Below are 14,603 nucleotides of genomic sequence, written 5' to 3'. Positions count from 1 at the left end.
ATATCACAGGCCCCAGGGAAAAGAGCCAGGGAGGGAGGCTTGGCAGCTGGCCTCTCCGGAGCAGCAGCTTTTTCTCAAGGTAGAAACACATGCATTCACTCGTGTGGCAGGTCTTTAGTAAGCCCCCACTTTGTGTGTGCCAGGCACTGTGCTAGTTTCAGGTCACCCAGCAGCAAAAGCGACCAACACCAATTATGTCCCTTAGTGCATATGCACCGGTGGTACCACTGAGCCACCAGAGAAGTCTACACACCAGTGGAAAGGTCCCCAAACTTCAAGACACGTATTTATGAACTGGTGCGTTAACCCAGAGAGGGCAACCTCCAGGCTAAGTAACCAGAAAGAGAAGATTCAGGGTGAGAGTTGCCTCTTCATTTATGAATTTGATAAGCATAAATCCTGGAGATCCAAGGCAGCATGGCTCAGGACAGGGGCCCCAGGAGTAAAGAGAGCTGTTTTGTGAGGCTTTCTTCAGCCTTATCACTCTGATTCTGTGACTTTCAAGTTCTCTGGGGCACTTCACTTACCACTGTCCGGGAAAAAATACTAATATTTATAAAAATATAACCAAAAATATACTTTAAAATAGTACTAACCTGAGCACTCACTAAGTGTCATCTCACAGAACCATTACCACCAACATGCAGAGATCCAGCTCTCCCTGCTTGATGCTAAAAAAAAAAAAAGATCTGAGGGTCAGTGCAGTGAAGTTACTTGCCCCAAACCTCAGTGAAAGCAGGAACATTTCAGGGCCACTGCTTATAAAGAAAAGTCTGTTTTGCATCCTTGGGTTCCCATAGGTGAAACCTACCTGTTTCTCTACCTTATTTCTTTCTTCCTTTCTTCACTCAGTTAGTGTCATGTAGCACACCAAGACCCTAAAGCATGCTCTGTCCAGCACACGGGAGACACTCGACCAGGTCTCCCAGAGAGGCATCCGTGCACCTGTCCAGGGACGGTGACTGCTGAAGTCAAGGTCCTAGCATGGGCCAGATACCAAACACACACTTGCTCATTTGATTCTCCCAGCCACCAGTAAGCCGGGTGCACCTGCCCCATTTACAGATGACACTCAGACCCAAGGAGCCACTTCCTAAAAGTCTCTTGGTTCACAGTGGACAGCATGGTGGCCCCAGCCCAGGTCTCCCAGACTCCAAAGCCCTGGTTCTTTCCACCACACTGTTCAGAGGAAAGATCTGGGTGGAGACTGGCAATGGGATGGCAATGCCGAATGGCAATGGGAAAATAACAGTGCAGGCTGCTGGAAGAAATGCTTTGGAGAAAGGCCTCCCCACACTGTGATCTCATGATGGGTAAAGAAGATGTTTCAGTTCCTATTCTGGACATCTCAAGGTTTAACATATTAGCGATGTCCTGGCTATCCAAATATCATAGAGATGCAGATCAAGCTCCGCCCCTTCAGACATCCCTCACCCAATCATGCACGGTCAACAACCAGGAAGTAATAATGAACATTTACTGGGTGCCAGACACTGTTCTTTGTACTTATACTGATTTCACCCACATAATAACCCCATAAGCTATTACCCTTGTTAACAAATGAGGAAACTGAGGCACCGTGAAATTATATCACTTGTCTGTAACTGTATGTCACGAGATGGTAGCACAACGTTTATCTGAATGCTGGTGCTTGGGGAAGGAACCCGGAGCCGTTACTTACAGGAAACATCATCTTCCCAAATGCATGCTGGTAGGAAATTAGTTGAGTAAGTTAGGAAGCATCTACCCAATGGAGTACTGTGCAGTCATCAAAGATGCCGACAGTTGTTAACACATAGAAAAATGCAGAATAAAAAAGATATAAATTTACATGTGGTATTATTTCAACAGCATCTAAAGATGCAAAGGAAAGATTGGAGAATATTCTGAAATAAGTTCAGCTACCCAGTCATCCATCCACCCACCTACTCATCCATTCATCTATCCCTCCATTTGTCTATCCATCCATCTATCTGTTCATCTGTCCATCCATCCATCCTATCACGCATCCATCCATCCAGCCAGCCAGCCGATGACCCATCCATCTATCCATCCATCCATTCATTCATCCACTCATCCATCAATCCATCCATCCATCCGACCACCCATCCATCCCATCCATCCATCCATCCATCCATCCACTCATCCATCCATCCTATCACCCATCCATCCATCCATCCATCCATCCATCCATCCACTCATCCACTCATCCATCCATCCATCCATCCATCTGACCACCCGTCCATCCATCCATCCATCCATTCATCCACTCATCCATCCCATCCATCCATTAGACCACAGGTCCATCCATCCATCCATCCATCCAATCACCCATCCATCCATCCATCCGACCACCCATCCATCCATCCAGCCGATGACCCATCCATCTATCCATCCATCCATTCATTCATCCACTCATCCATCAATCCATCCATCCATCTGACCACCCGTCCATCCATCCATCCATCCATCCATCCATCCATCCGACCACCCGTCCATCCATCCATCCATTCATTCATCCACTCATCCATCAATCCATCCATCCATCCGACCACCCGTCCGACCACCCGTCCATCCATCCATCCATCCATCCATTCATCCACTCATCCATCCATCCATCCATTCGACCACAGGTCCATCCATCCATCCATCCATCCAATCACCCATCCATCCATCCATCCGACCACCCATCCATCCATCCAGCCGATGACCCATCCATCCATCCATCCATCCATTCATTCATCCACTCATCCATCAATCCATCCATCCATCTGACCACCCGTCCATCCATCCATCCATCCATCCATCCATCCGACCACCCGTCCATCCATCCATCCATTCATTCATCCACTCATCCATCAATCCATCCATCCATCCGACCACCCGTCCATCCATCCATCCATCCATTCATCCACTCATCCATCCATCCATCCATCTGACCACCCGTCCATCCATCCATCCATCCATCCATCCATCCGACCACCCGTCCATCCATCCATCCATCCATCCATTCATCCACTCATCCATCCATCCATCCATCACCCATCCATCCATCCATCCTACCACCCATCTATCCATCCATCCATTCATTCATCCACTCATCCATCCATCCATCCGATCACCCATCCATCCATCCATCCATCCATCCATCCTATCACCCATCCATCCATCCATCCATCCATCCATTCATCCACTCATCCATCTATCCATCCATCTGACCACCCATCCATCCATCCATCCATCCGACCACCTGTCCATCCATCCATCCATCCATCCGACCACCCGTCCATCCATCTATCCATCCATCCATCCATCCATCCATCCAATCACCCATCCATCCATTCACTAAGTACTTACTGATGCCTCTTTGTACTGACTGCCCCTGAGTTGACCACTGGGACTATAAGGTTAGTGAACCATATAGGGTTGTTCCTTGCCCACCTGGAGCAATCTGCCTATTCAGGGAGACTGCAACCAGACAATTAGTGTTACATGTAGACAAGTTCATGGCGATTATGACATGTGTGTGTAGGACATGGCAATGGCCTCAAATGGCAGAACTACAACCTTCAATGGAGGAAGGAAGAGAGAGGCCTCCAAGAGGAAGTGCTGTTTAGGCTGCACCCTGGAGAGACAGTAGCAGTCATCCAAGGGCAGAGAAGAGAGGTAAATGACGTGGGCAAAGGGAACAGCATTGTTCAAAGACCCCTAGAGGGGAGAAACTCTGCCCAATCCAGTGATAAAGGAAAAGCCAGAATCGCGGGAGGGGGTGAGGTGAACAAGAAGTGGGGAGAGGATCATTTAGCTGGGGGTCTGAGATTAATGGTAATTTTTTCTTCCTGTCTTTGTAATGAGCATGCATTTCTTTAATAACGCAAAAGAAAAAGGTTTAAATAGGGTTAAAATGAAAAGAGTGAAGCTTCCTGAGGATGACAGAGAAAATCTAGGGAGAGGGTTGTCATTACAGAAAAGACACTGGGGCCAGAAACAGACCTGGGGCTGGTGAGGAAGGCAAAGACCCAGCCCTTCTTGACCCCCACTCTAGACTTCCTTCCTTGCTGGACCTCCTCTGGGGGCTTTGAGTAGAGAAGGCAGGGGAGTGGGGAGAGCTGGAAGAATCTGGCATGTGGAATAGATATTAATGTCGCAGAAGGGGGAGCCGGGGGGAGGGCAGACTATTAAAATTCTGTAGTCCTGAAAAATACATAAGTCTAAAATAAGACTAATGAGACATTTACTGGTGTGGTTGCCTTGCATTAATGACCCTGCTGAGGATACGATCGCAGAAGGCTTTCAATGTAATTACCAGGCTAATGATTAGCTGTGACATCACTGGAGACTAGAATGCAGACCTCACTTTGGATCGCTTTCAAAGTCAGGACACTGCTGACCGCCCTGACGATGGCTGAGCAATCTTGGGGTGCCGGCACCCCACCCGCTACACCCACCTCTGGCTGCTGCGGCTTGTGGCTTTCAGCCAACACCTCCCCAGTCTCCCTCTTCACCCCTCCCCATGCCTGCATTCCTGGACATTTTAAGGAGGCCTCTGGGACCATGGACTTCAAGCAGCAATTTGTCAACACCAGTGGGGGCTGGGGGGGTTGAATGCCTGGAAAAGTAGGAGCTACGAGGATATCCAGAAAGAATCTTTAATGAACAAGTGATGCATTAGCTGATGAATGCTTTCAAAACCCTCGTGCCCCGTGAGACCGGAGCAAGACACAACAGGAAGCATGTAATGCTCCATCCCAGAGAGTGCTTGGCTCTGAGCCCATCCAGCCCACCCATTTGAACAGATGGGGAATGCTGAGGCCCAGAGAGGAGAATCGGCTTCCTGAACATCACCCAGCAAGCCTTTTATTCACCGTGTGGATTATAGGAAAATAAAAGTGCAGAGCGACGATCGTATCCTGCCTTCCCCCTTCTGGAATCCACAGCGCTCTAAACTTCTAATTGCATCCTTGTCATCAAAACTCAGAAGGGGTTCTTACTAGCTGCTGACCTTTGATCGGGATTTTGATTAGGACTCGTCCTTCCAATGTGGGATTAGGCAGGACTGTCTGGACAGTGGCATGGAGATGGGAAAGGTTCAGTGAAGCTCCTTGTAGTGTGGCTGCAAGGCTCAGGCCTTTATTTATATTGATGCTGAGGAGCCAGGGAACGGGCAAAGTCTAGGGGTACAGCTCCTGGTCTTCAGACTAGCTGACACCGCTAAGGGCATACAGATCTTCATACAAGGGCAGAGTGTCCTCATTATCAAGAATCCGTGAGAATCAGGTAGCATGGAAACATCTGTCAGGAAGAAAAGCCTCATTCTCACACAAGTGCATGGTCAGACCCTGAGAAGAAGTGCCCCCTTTACTTTTGTACCCCGAATTCTTGCCTCACCCCAGTCCTATTCCTGAGGCCCAGATATGGACTCTTGTACAAGAGATTAAAAGACACTTGCTCCTTGGAAGAAAAACCATGACAAATCTACGCAGCATATTAAAAAGCAGAGACATCACTTTGCCGACAAAGCTCCATATAGTCAAAGCTATGGTTTTTCCAGTAGTCGTGTATGGATGTGAGAGTTGGACGATAAAGAAAGCTGAGCACCAAAGAATTGATGCTTTTGAACTGTGGTGCTGGAGAAGACTCTTGAGAGTCCCTTGGGCTATAAGGAGAGCAAACAAGTCAATCCTAAAGGAAATCCACCCTGGATATTCTACTGGAAGGACTGATGCTGATGCTAATGTGAAGACCCAACTCATTGGAAAAGACCCTGATGCTGGGAAAGATTGAGGGCATGAGGAGAAGAGGGCTACAGAGGATGAGATGGTTGGATGGCACCATCGACTCAATGGATGAAAGTTTGAGCAAACTCTGGGAGATAATGAAGGACAAGGAAACCTGGCAGGCTGCAGTCCATGGGGTCACAAAGAGTCAGACACAACTGAGCAACTGAACAAGAACAAGAGATTAATTGCAGGAGAGTTCTAGAGAAAACCTGTAAGGATGGGGTGAGCCAGCCAGCAAAGGAGAAGAAGCAAAACAAAGATGTGGTTTTGGTTGAGGTCCAGGTTCTGCCTGACCTAACCTGGAGCATCAGTGGCACCAAAATGTTTGCCCCACAGGAAGCCAGAGGAGTTCCGTAAGAGTTCGTCATCAAGCAAAGACTGTCCCTGGGTGTGCATATCTCCCCAGGCATTTCTAAGCAAGGCAGCTCCAGGATGTATCTTCAAAAGTGCGGAAGACGAGGGCTATCAGCAGCCTATACTCACAGAAGCTGGAGGCTTGTCAGGTAATGGGACCAGCAATGTCTCTTACAAGTTCTTACCCCCACAGAACGGCTCTGAGGTTTAAAGAAGGGGATGTGCACACAGCTCATCTTGCTTCAATGGTGCAAAAGCAGGTTGTCAGCAAACTACAGCTCATACCACCCTGGACCAGACTGTAAGCTCCAGTGGGGCTGCCTCCATCTCCACCTTCTCTGTTGTAACCCTAGCGCCTAGTTCAGGGCGAGGCTCATGGTAGTGTTCATTTATTTGCCAAATGAATGCATTGCTACTAATGGTCTCTATCATTGTAATTTTTGCTGAATCTGAGACTGCAGATATGTGGCAGGTGAATCGGATTACCCTTTCCAAACCTGAGCTGACAAGATGTTTCCATGGGTAGAGGATCTCCGCTTTTGTTTGTTTGTTTGTTTGTTTGTTTTTTCCTTTTGAATTTACAGTGGATGGTTGCTAGAGGCAGCTTCTCTATGCCCCAGAGTGAGCAGCCCATGGCGGCCTCTTCTCTGCTCTGTCCGGTTGAGGTATCTGGCTCTCTGCATACCCTTGGCGCTCTCAGATGGTCCCCATTAGCCACCCCCAAGCGAGACTTCCATGCAGGTCATGGCAACTCTAGGTTCTTTCCCCAGGCTGTCTATACATGGCTCCTAAATTCTGATCTGAGCTTTCCAGCCTTTGTCAGATTTCCACCAAAGGTACATCTGGGGATTTGAGTTCTCCTTCCATATTTTGTAATCTAAACCTTCTTTGTCAGCAACAAGTCCAGAATGCTGGGCTAGAGAATCTGCGCTCAGTGGTTCATTGTCTTTGGGATACAGCGGGCCCAGGGTGCTACTCTTTTTCTGTGTGATTTTAGGCAAATTGCTGCCTGAGCTGCAGTTTCCTCACTCAAATAAGAGGGAATGGTTATAATTACCTGATCAGGCTACAGTGAGGATTTGATGAGATACCTTGAGAAAGGAGACCCTGATCAGTAACTCTCCTCATTTAGAATATTTGGTGGCTCCCCATTGCTCTATGATGAAGTCCAATCACTTCAATTCCCATAAGGCCATATCTAGTCTGGCTTCTGTCTAAATCTCAGATGTATGTTGAGCCCTGTCCTACTTTCTGTTGTTCACACGTTCCAAACACAACTTAAGGGCCTCTATGTGACTCTTCTCTGTCCCCTACTCCCTGCTTCATAAATGCACAACTTGAATTCATCTTTCAGCTCTCATTCAAATGTCACCTCTTCCAGGCAGTCCTCTATGACCTCTACATCAGCCTCTAAGTTCTCACCACTCCTATGCTTTTATCCCAAATGTACTTTTTATGCAATAGCCATGATGGTTTGCTTAGTTCTGTCTGCCGCACCAGGCTAGGACCAACGTGAAGGCAGCAATATGTTTGGATGTCCAGCCCTGAACCCAGTGCCTGGCACTGAGTAGGTGCTCAATAAACACATGACAAATGAATGGTGGGTACCATGCAGGTGGGTAAGTCCCCTAGGCATCATCCTGTGAGCCTCGTGCAGTGGGTTCTAACCATCGTAACTGCAAACAGATGCCACCCCCCCATCATCCCCCCTTACCCCCGCCTTCAGCTGCCTGCCTGCTGAATGCTATATATTTTCAAGATATTACCTTGCATGGTGTGCATTCACACCACCCCCGGCAGCTCAATCTTCCCCTCCCCGGCATCCATTGGCATAATCAACCAGGGGCCTGCCCAGAACCTGCCAAGCTTGTATTAATGTTGGCTCATGAAGAGATTTATTCCTTCCCAGCACAGCTCACACTGGTCTGGGCTCAGCTAGGACTTTCCCCACCCTTACCCACCCCCACCACATACATGCACATGAGCTCAGTGTTGAGTTAGTTCCGATTAGCTTTGGGGAGGGGAAGCTCCTCCGCCTTCATCCAACGTTAACCCCAGAGGGTTTCAGAACGTTTGCATCATTGGGACAGAAAACCCACTTCCTGCTTTGCTGAGGGTCACAAACACATTGGGAAGGTGGTCTTACCTGGAGGTTTAAATGCCAACCATGGGGTCAGACAGCTGTGTGATTTGAGTGGATAATTTACCTCTCGAACAGTCAGTTTGTTCATTGATAAAGTGGGGATGATGTTAGTGGGATAATGTCATAAAGTTGCATGTGTATTAAATGTATAATTCAGAAAGGAAAAGCAAGCCCATCCTGCCCATGGAGCTGGGAGCAAATTAAGATAGAGCATTGACTCCCACCTCAGTCCAAGATGGAATCTGCAGTCTCTGAACCCTCCTAGTTCTAATAACACAACCCACAGATAGAGAGACAAGAGCATTTGCCCTAGATTCAGACCACAGCCCTGCTCATCTGATTCTGCCCTCGCCACATGTCCCTGAGCTCCGTTCACATCAAACTTTTCACTGATCCCAAGACACATCACATTAGCACATACTGTTCCACCTGCCTGGGTTTCCCTTCCACCTGTTCTCTGCCCAAAAAACTTATATGCATCCTTCAAAGCCCATATATAAAATCCCCATTTGTTTGTAGTTCTTCCCAATCCCTTCCCTTCCTCTTCAGATCCAAGCAGAGATCATTTCCCGGTTTCCTGCAGAATCTCATATAATGTTTTACTTTTCAGTTTTTGCACTGCACCACCATGACCTACATCTTCCCTGGTGGTTCAGATGGTAAAGAATCTGCCTGCAGTGCAGGAGACCAGGATTCGATCCCTGGGTTGGGAAGATCCCCTGGGGAAGGGCATGGCAACCCACTCTAATATTCTTGCCTGGAGACTCCCATGGACAGAGGAGCCTGGCAGGCTAGAGTCAATGTGGTCACAAAGAGTAGGACAGAAGTGAGTGACTAACACTTCCACTTTCACCGTGACCTGGCTCTTCCACCAAGTGGTGAACCTCCTGAGGATAAGAACTGTTCATCTTTAACCCCCAAATGCTGAGTGCTTAGCATGTGGCAGAAAATTAATCTATGTTTGAATGAATTATTCTTTGTATCCCCAGAGTTTAATGCCAAGACCAGAGCATACTGCTTATCTAATTAATGTTTGTGGAAATAATCAATTGATTATTATTTATTTATCATGTAGCCCTATAATTTCAGGGCCAGGTACTTGAATGAATGAACTGTTATTCACGTTCCTGGAGCTTAGTATGCTGCCTGGACCATAGCAAATGGCAAGGAAAGGCTCTCATCAATGTTTATGCCACCAATGCCTGGTATAATGTCTAGAGAACCACAGTAACCATCTTTCTGCAGCTCAAAAAGCATGGGTATATTTTGTTCACCTGATGACACAATATAGTTTTAGGTCAGCAGAGGCTTAGCAGAGGGGAGGGGTTATGCTCCACTTGCTCATTCAGGAACCCCATATACTGATGGCTCTGCCAGTTTCAACAAGAGGCCTTCTAGGACTGCCCTGGGTGTTGACACCCAGTAGGCAGGATGGGGAAAGAGCATGGAAGAGCACATGCAAGAGAATTTTAAGGGCCAGGCCAGGGAGTGACCTGCATCACTTCTGTTCACATCCTACTGGTTAGAATTCCATTACACATCCATACCTAACTTCAAGGAATTCTGGGAAATGCAACCTAACTGTGTGTTCAGGAGGAAATGGGTTTGATGAGGAGTTTAGCAGTCCTGTGAACTAGTCAATCAGCAATAAGTATTTGAATGAATAATGTGAGTAATAAGTTTTTCTGTATTTGGACCCCATCACAATGTTTGCACACAGCATGCGTTCATTAGACAGTTGAAATAATTTATCTTTGCATCCGCAAGGCTTTACATGGTGTCTGACATGAAGATGATACTCTATAATTTCAGATCTTGATATAATGATCAGCATATGTTGAGAATTTAGGAAATTGTGACTTCCATAAACCTGGGCAATCAGCAACTCTTGCAGACTCCTGCCTTCTGGACTTTAGATCTTGACCCTAAAGACCTATTGGATCTGTCCTGGTCCTTTGGGTCTATACCAGCCCCATCCCTCATATAATCTTACACAGGGACCTGGCCGATTCCAGCTCCTGGGCAGGAGTGAGGTTACCTCCTATGTTTCCCAGGCTTTGTGTATTCTACAGTCCCGAGCAGGAGAACTAAAAGGAAGGGGGTGGGGAGAGAGAGCAGGGTTTTCGATTCAAGGTCTGCTCCCTGCTTGAGTGATCAACATCATTTCCATACTATAATTACATTGCCCAATCCTCTCCTGATTTTACTGCTATCTTGTAAGCCGTCCCGGTTGTGAGTAATTTAAAGCTATATGAGATGTCAGACTCCGTGAAACAATCACCCCTCAAAGAAATATGGCCCTAGATCATAATTGATAAGTCCCATTAGGCAATGGGGCCTCTTATTTCCTATTTGGTCTCTTCTGAGATGGCCTTGTTGATTCGCCTAATGTAGACTGTGTCCCCAGCATTGCTGAGGGAGAAAGATTCATCTGGCTTTGGGGGACAAGGGCTCAGGAGCCCCAAGCCAGGGAGTAGGAGGAGAAGGAGGCTGGGACTTGGGAGGGGGTGGGGGCTCCTGGCTAGGCCAGATACACCCTGGCTGGATTTTCTCCATAATCATCATCCTGATTTGTCTGATACAGAGAACTTCTACAGGGACAGTTTACCACTTCTGGGGCTTAGATCAGCAGCCAGAGGAGCTGCTTTTATGAAGCTTGATTAGGATGAAAGGAAGAGGGGGAGCCTCTGGCCCTGATCCCAAAGGTCTCCCCGAGGGATGTCCCAGGACTCTGCAAGTGGTCCAGAAGAGGCATTCGTCTTTTCAAAGGCATTTCTGACTCTCTAATACCGCTGTCTCCTTTCCTAGGCCTCTGTCCCTTAGGCCTGGCACTTCAGCTGAGCTAGGATGTGTTGAAATAATTGTGGCTATATTGTGCTGTTCCAACATTCAGGATTGATTTGCTCAAACATCTTTCCCTGTATTTTATCCCTTCCCCTGCATCACCCAGGCCCAGGGCTCATAGAGGAGAGGCCTCTCCTGTCAAACAAGAGAGCAAACTGAAGTGGAGGGAAAGTCAGTGAACCAGGAGTCAAGCACTGAGGCTCTAGGCCCCACCCTGTCATCAACATGCTGAGATGCTTTGAACATGTCCCTTCCCCTCTCTGGAGCCCAAGATCTCTATCTTTAAATAAGAGGCTAATCAAAAATGTCTTTGGATTTGCTGCAAGCATTTAAAACTCAGAGAGTCCATCGAAAAGAGGTTTACGGCTCCTCTTTCAAATTCTGATGGAACACGCTCTTCATACAGCCCCCACATGGCCTCCAATTCATTTGGGACAAGAGGTGGCTGCTCTGTTTAGATGGGGCATGTGCCATCTAGTTAACCACAGTTCCTATGGTCTTAAACCACAGTCCCCACCATTCATTATCGTTTTACAAACTTGTCTCCCTTGTTTGTGTTATCTGCTGGCTCATGTAGGCTTATGTGTTTGGAATTTCTGAGTATCTGTCCCCCAACTCCAGCTTCATCAATCCACAATAAACTCACTCTCACACAGGAGTGAATGACTGATAATTATCCCCTGGGACTGCTTCTCTCCAACACTAATTAACACTGAGTAGTATGATTCAGCACCATGGACAGATCACCAACCAAGGTATTGGAGGCAAGAGACCTGCCTTGTGGGCAGCCACCCATTTGCTTGTGATTGAGATATGCTGGCATGCCATCCTGTTACTACCACCCGAGCCCTGAGTCTCTGCTGCTTCTGTTCTCTGCCTGATTGATTTGTTTGTAATTCTGTCATTCCCTGTGATTTGGCCGGGAGGGTGGGGGGACGGGGGTGGGGTGAGTGACTCTTCTCTGGCAAGACATGTCAAAACTGCCTGTCTATCTTTTGGGTGCAACTGCTGTTTTCCAAGCGCCACTGTCCATGTTGCTGTAAAGAATGACGGATCTGATATATATTACTGTTCGTGCACTTTCGTTTTTGATATCTGTTTTTCCTTCCAAAAAGTGCTGAGTGATTGAGAGGCCACGGTTGCTTTTTTGAGATGCATCATAAGGCCTCCTTCATAAACAACTTGGCCAGGCAACGTGGATCATCATAGATAGGGGGAAATTGTCAAGTGCCTCCAAGCTGTCTCTCAAAGGCATCTCTTTGTGAGTTTCACCCCCCCAAACACACACAACAGCGACTCCCCAGGAGTCCACAGCTGTCAAGAGGACATTGGTTGGTAAAGCTGGTTTAAACTCCTTGTAATTACTTAGCACAGTGCTCGAAACCCACCACAATTTGGAGCCCACTGAGTGACTTCTCTGTGCCAAACCCCGTGCTAGGAAGTGAAAAAGGAATGTCTCTAGTCTCAGTAGTTCATATTCCAGTGGGCAAGACAGACAAAAGAAATATATAAAATAGCAAGAAGTGGTAAGTGTTTGGAAGAAAAATTAATCTGAGTAAAAGAAGGATGATGGTGGTGGGTGTTTTAAATTAGTCAAGCAAATTCTCCCAGGATGTGGCAGTTAAGCAGAGATCTGGACCAAATGGCAGTACGGGTCATTCATGTACCTAGGGGAGGAGCATTTCAATGGGGGGGAAGCGCAAATGCCAAGGTCTGGCAGCTATTATCATGCCTGGCACATCTGAGGACTGGAAACGTCTTTGCGGCTGGAGCAGTGAAGGGAAGAATGGAAAAGGCTGGTCCTCCTCTCCTGCTCCTCCCACCGACCCTGGTCCTAAGTTCTCACCTGGGGCTCTGTACCCATCAGGGGTCTCCAGAGAAAGAGAAGTAGGACACATAAATAAAACCCAGACCTGTGGAGAGATTTATTCCAAGACCTTGGCTTATGCGATTGTGGGGCTGGCAAGTCTAAAATCTGTAGGGCAGTTCCACAGAAAGCGTTCGGGTAAGAGCTCAGGCTGCAGTCTTGGGGCAGAATTTCTTCTTCTTCAAAGAAACCTCTCAGTTCAGTCCTTAAAAGCCTTTCAAATGACTGGATGAGACCCACTCTTACTCTCAAGGATAACTTCCTTTCTCTAAAGACAACTGATAGTGTATGTTAACCACATCTGCAAAATACCTTCACAGAAACAGAATAGGGTTTGACTGAATCACTGGATGCCGGAGAACAGCCACGTTGACACACGACTCACCACCACAGGCTCCTGAGTCCTCCATACTACCGTCCACCCTGTGCCTCTGCTCAAGTCAGCCCCTCTGCCCACATCTTCAAGTGCATCTCCTACACAGCGGCCAGCACTCTGCCCAGAGGATGTACGTTGCCATTATCTTGTCAGCCACCTTAGAGGGACTGAAGAATATGTTACCAATGAAAAGAGTTCATTTCAATGTCCATATGTGGGATTTAAGATGTTTGGATATAGGAAAGGGGAAGCTGGCATTGGCAACCAAGTCTTGGTAATGCAGGAAGTAAGGAAGTGCTGGTAACAAACACCTTTGATTCTGGGTAAGGTCTAGCAATACTAGCTCCTTAGAGCCACCTCTGGCATAATTGTTAGCAAGCTAAATGCAGAGTTATCTGACTCCCTAGTTCCTGGGAGCAGGGGACTCAGCAATCCTTGACATTTGTGAAGTATTGTTCACAAAGTATTTCGTGCCCTTGAGCTCATTTGAGTCTGCATCCTTCTCTGTGGATAAAGACACGGAGGTCCAGAGAGGGGAAGGGACCTCCCCAAGGACACACAGCCGTGACCTGAGGCACATAATCCAGGTCTCCTGCCCACACCCCCCAGCTCTTCTCAGGCCTCTGCCATGTCTTTCATCTCAGAGAAACAAGATTCTTCCCAGACACAGGACAGGCAGCTTTGCCCCTTCCCTTCTGAGGCTCTCAGACAGCTGATAGATTAAGGACTGGTCTGTGACCCTCTGAGTCATCTGCTTGTTCTCCAAGCTTTTACTTAAGAGCAGAACAACAGCGCCAGACTGTCAGGGGCTGAGAGGGCTGTGACGCTATCCTTAAGGATGTCATCCATGAGTGCATCTCCACGCCACATCTTCAGTCAACACCCATCTGTGAGGAAGCAATGCCAAGCCCTGTCTATGTCTGTCCAGGCTGGGCCCTCCCGGCCCCCCACATCCCTGCCTTCCCCAGCTTCCCCTCACCCCTCCACCTGCATCTTGACACTCAATGTTGGATTAATATTCCTAATACCTGCTCTGGTCTTGGCAGCCCTTACGCAAAACTTCATTCCCTGTGGACTTCAGGAAGGAAGTCCGAACTCCACACCCTGACATCACAAAGCCCCTGTGATTAGTACCCACCACCTCCTCCAACCTCAGCCCATCCCCACATTCCTCCACCCCCTTGAATGTCAGGCCACAGCTAATGCGCTTGTTTTCCATAAGGCTCCAAAGTTCCTGCC

General features: G+C 47.7%; 1 long non-coding RNA gene across 1 annotated transcript in view; it reads right to left on the bottom strand.

Annotated features, from left to right (window-relative positions):
- Window positions 1–529: 529 nt before the first annotated feature.
- Window positions 530–14,603, bottom strand: part of LOC132342642 (uncharacterized) — a 120,252-nt gene continuing 106,178 nt past the window's right edge. Inside the window, exon 4 of the long non-coding RNA XR_009491108.1 lies at window positions 530–671. This is a non-coding gene — a long non-coding RNA (uncharacterized lncRNA). The remainder of the gene's footprint in view (window positions 672–14,603) is intronic.

This window comes from Bos taurus, chromosome 17, assembly GCF_002263795.3.
Source record: "Bos taurus isolate L1 Dominette 01449 registration number 42190680 breed Hereford chromosome 17, ARS-UCD2.0, whole genome shotgun sequence".
NCBI classification, from domain to species: domain Eukaryota; kingdom Metazoa; phylum Chordata; class Mammalia; order Artiodactyla; family Bovidae; genus Bos; species Bos taurus.
The sequence above is the reverse complement of the archived record's forward strand: the minus strand, read 5'-3'. Positions and strand labels throughout refer to the sequence as shown.